Source organism: Daktulosphaira vitifoliae, unplaced genomic scaffold (genome assembly GCF_025091365.1).
Source record: "Daktulosphaira vitifoliae isolate Bord-2020 unplaced genomic scaffold, ASM2509136v1 Scaffold_2, whole genome shotgun sequence".
NCBI lineage: Eukaryota > Metazoa > Arthropoda > Insecta > Hemiptera > Phylloxeridae > Daktulosphaira > Daktulosphaira vitifoliae.
In genome coordinates, this window is record NW_026099573.1 from 37,736,234 (window position 1) to 37,740,857 (window position 4,624).

General features: G+C 22.7%; 1 protein-coding gene across 1 annotated transcript in view; it reads right to left on the reverse strand.

Annotated features, from left to right (window-relative positions):
• Positions 1-3,425, reverse strand: part of LOC126898634 (cytochrome P450 4g15-like) — an 11,595-nt gene extending 8,170 nt beyond the window's left edge. The window contains exon 1 of the mRNA XM_050672884.1: positions 3,231-3,425. The gene's annotated coding sequence lies outside the window, so the exon portion shown is untranslated. The remainder of the gene's footprint in view (positions 1-3,230) is intronic.
• Between the last annotated feature and the right edge of the window lie 1,199 nt (positions 3,426-4,624).

Below are 4,624 nucleotides of genomic sequence, written 5' to 3' on the forward strand. Positions count from 1 at the left end.
AGAGCTGAGAAAAAGTAGTAACAGACACAAAAAAAAATAAACACATCTTAGTAAAACCAATACCTTCTCAGCTTCACATCGAAGCTAAAAATATATATATATCAAATAATAAGTAAAGGCATTATGCATCTATAAAAAAAAATTATATTGATTTGATCATTTTTAAAAAATTTCGAAATTGACCGATTTTTAAATTTGTAATTTTTTTGGAGATTTCTTCCATTTATGGGGAACGAGGTACATTTTTTCAATTTTTTAGGATAATGTCTTCGACTAGATACGATTTGTGATCTTTTGAAAGAAATCGGTTCGGTGAGAGCTGAGAAAAAGTGGTAACAGACACAAAAAAAAACACATCTTAGTAAAATTAATATCTTCTCAGTTTCGCACTGATGCTTAAATGTTATGAATTTTATGCTAAGGTTATTACCTTAGTAAAACTTAATCTACCCCTTGCGCTTAATTCAACTATAATAACAGAGGAGTGCTAACAATAATACTAATATATGTTAATGTAAAAAAATGCAGAAGTCTGAATGTTATTTATTTATGAATAGAGAAATTTATATTTAAATTGAATTATAATAACAACAACCTTAAACAAAACTTAGAGAGAGAGGGACTGACAAGACACTCAATAATTAGAAACTATTAAAATCATGCAAATGTTTGCAAAGAAAAATTATGTTTTAATCAACAAACTATACAATTATATATAGTTAAATAATTTTATTTTTTATTATTCTTTCAGGGATAAAAAACCTAAACTTTAAATTTCTTTAGTAGAAACACCTATTTTTAGTTTAAAAATATAATAAAAAAAAAATTACAGACTATTAAGTTCATATAATTTTTTTTCTCTCTAATCAACTGATTGTTTTTATTTATTTACAGGTTTGTTTACAGATTTGAATTTAAAATAAAAATACATCCTTAATTTGGTTTTCATAATACAAATGACAATAAAAATTCTATTTTCAATGAGCCATAAATTATTGTCGGTATCCATTTTTGCTATCTTAAGTTATAGTTAGATATGAAACAAAAATTTCAATAAAAGCTGTTTTATGCACTGCACAAAGAAATCATAATTATTGTAGTTAAACAGGAAATTATCAATAGAACATTGGTCAATAATTGCTAAATTTTGAAAAGTAGAAACAGATGAACGGTTCATCATATAAAAAATTTTATAAGAACAATTTTTTCGAAATTTGTTATTCTATCATATGATCAAACTAAAAAAATTAAAAGTTTATATTTTTTAACTGTTAAAAAAAAATAATTTAACTACTCGCAAGCTCTATGGATCGCTAGTACCATAGAGCTTATATCTAAAAACGCTAAGATGGCGGCGGTAATGCAGCAGAAGACCGACAACATCTCGATGTAGCACAACGATAACATCAGTAATTACAACACACAATTTCTTGACAGCACATTCGACCGATGTGTATCCAACATATTTAAATATAAAATTTTTTTAAATCAAACAATATTTTATATTTCCAATAATTCCCATGAAAATGTGTAAGACACTCATTTTTTTGGACTAAGGATATATATGTATATATTCATGCGCAAATACAAATTAAAGTTAAGCATAATTTTATCCCGGATACGTTAATTTTTAAAAATTATAATAACTAAATTCCTATTAAACTGTTTGTCATACTTAGTAATTAGTCATGTACCTATTAAGAATTGTTTTTTTTGTTTTGGTCCACGCATTATATTATATAACAATTTATAGTACTACATAATTGTTTCATACTATCCATTATAATAACAATTGCTCGATACAAAGAATTAAGAGTAATAATGTCTTTAATTTATTATGTTAAACCTACTAGTTAAATTTGGAGGACGTTAAAAATTTTCTATGAAATCTTGAAAGTTCCATAATTATCTAATGATTCACTTATTTTAGTCATAATGAATTTGACTAATATTTTTTTATGTTGTTTGGAATTTATTATAACTAATGAGATCTAGCTACTGACTTAAATAAATTAAAGGCTAAATAAATTTGACATCACCTTCTTACGAATTTAAAAATAATATTTTTAATACATTTATTTTATTATGTTTATTAAGGATATACAAAAAAAATGTGTTAGATAAATAATATAGGCGAGGGAAACCAAAAACTCACTAAATTTATTGTTCTAGATTTATCATATTTTTTTGTTAAAATTTATTTTCAACGAATTTATATAAAATTTTATTTTTAAACTTATTAAATGTAAGAAAAATTAAAAATATCTTCCTATGTCAATTAATAATAAATAAATCAATAATAAAATATAAATTATCGTTTTTTGTATTACTTTGGATTTCAAATGAGAACCCTAACTTTTTATATCATCAGATTTATTCAATTGATAAAATATAGCCATTTAAAGTTTAGGCGATCGCCTAAATTAAATTAAAGACGTACTAATTTTTAATAGGTTCATAGAAATTCAATAAACCCCTATATTTGGTTAATAAATATATAAAATAATATGATAATTATTAAATATAACTAGTTATATTTTTCTTCTGAGGAGTAAGCTTAATATCAACCATATATTACAGATTTACTTTACTTTAAAATCTTGATATTTATTCTGTCATTGTATGTATTCAAAAGGAAAAGGTAAAATTAAGATTTTGCCCTTTTTTCTCTATTTTTGTTAGTAAAAATCATAAATCTATGATTTGGTATTTACAAAAAGAAAACAGAAATAACTAAAAATCTGTAACTACTTGTAACTTGTATCAACCACTGAGTACAAGACTGAAATCATTCAAAATAAATCTTGAATGTATGGAAATTTTAAAAATTAAAAAAATTATTTCATAAGATTCACATAAAATTCAACAAGACAATTTTAATTGTATTTAATTAATGTAATTTAATTTAATAACAATAATTTTATTTTATTTAATCATAATGTGTTGTAAGTTGGACATTATCTATGCATTGAATTTTATTAAGACTTTTTGTCACTAATCATAATATTTACTTAAAAAACTTATCAAACTAATTGTTTTATTAATTTGTATGTATGTATTTTTCAATATTTACTGGGTAAAAAAGTATATAACGATTTTAATGATAAGGTCTAAAGTACATACGAATATCCTTATCATTAATATTGAGTACAAAAATAAATAGATGCCACTATTTTTAAGAAAATGACTCTGGAAACTATTATAAAAATTAACAAAATATTAACACTTACATGTTTCTTACAAATACTGATTCTGCTTCTGTACTAAAAAGTTAATAATTTACACAAAAGTAATAACAAACAAGAATATTTGGTAGCTTTATTAAAGCTACTAGTACTAAAATTAAACGCAGTCAATTTTTAAAGGTTGCCTTGTATACCATTTGAATGGTGTGTGATCGCACTGAACACTCAAAACGATTTCATGTCCTCCGTAGCTTATATACCATCTAGTTGTTTAGGACAGAGGCTAGTTTTGAATATTAATTTCAGATCAAGACCTCCATTTCCCTACGAATTAATGGATAATATTTTCTTTTCGATAATTATTTTACATTTATCGTATAAAGAATCATGAGATATCTATTTAATTAGACCACAAAAGTCATTGGTAGAGATTACTCATCGCTATTATAAGTAATTAGTAGGAAATAATACTAAATAAAATTATAATTTAAGATCATATTATTTTATATTTATTTTACATGCCGAATTTTTATTTATATAAAAAAATATATTAAATTTTTAAATAAATTTAAAAATTAATTATTCACAAAAAAGCATAACCATTTTAATTGCTTCGAAAATAAAAGACCGTTAATCACATGTAGTGTTTCCTATAGAAGACGTGGTAAATTGTAAATTAAGTAACTTACATAAAACTTAATATACATTGTATACATTATAGTTTAGACAATAACCTTAGGACTGAAATAATTTAGAAGTAATTCAATGCCTTAAGAAATATAATCTTGAAACTAAATTTTAAATAATTAAGAATAAGGGTTTACAAAATTTTACTAGAAATAAGACAATAAATCTCAGTTTTTCAAATAAATTTAATATAAAAAAAAACAACCAATAGGGTCGTGGTATAGATAGAATATTTACTATTAGAAATCATCTAACAGTGGTTAACATCATCGTCATAAAAAACGGTACAATGCAAATGTTAAATTTAACAATTTATATTTTTAATTTTAATATTTTTGTTTTAATATTTTTGTTTTAAAATTTCAATCAAACATTAAATATTTATTTAATTATTTCCTTGAATGAAAATAACATAACTTTATTTTTTGCTAATTTTTTTCATTTTTCGGCCCATTTTTCAAAGTAGAACAATTGTCAGAGCAATTATTATTTTTTATATTTTTAAAAATTGAGTTGAAAAAAATGTTTGAATGAGTTTGATTTCTCATGGAATTTTTAAAGCATACCAAAATTAATTTTATTGTTTCTAGTAAACTCTGTTATAATAAAATTTGTATCAGTTTAAAAAAAAAAAAAAGTTGAGTAATTTTAAAATGCAAAAAATTTATTTTGAAAACGACAATTTTTACAGTTGCATAAATTTGAGATATATTTGTTATTTTCTAAAATAGAGGTTTTTTCCATTTTTAGCG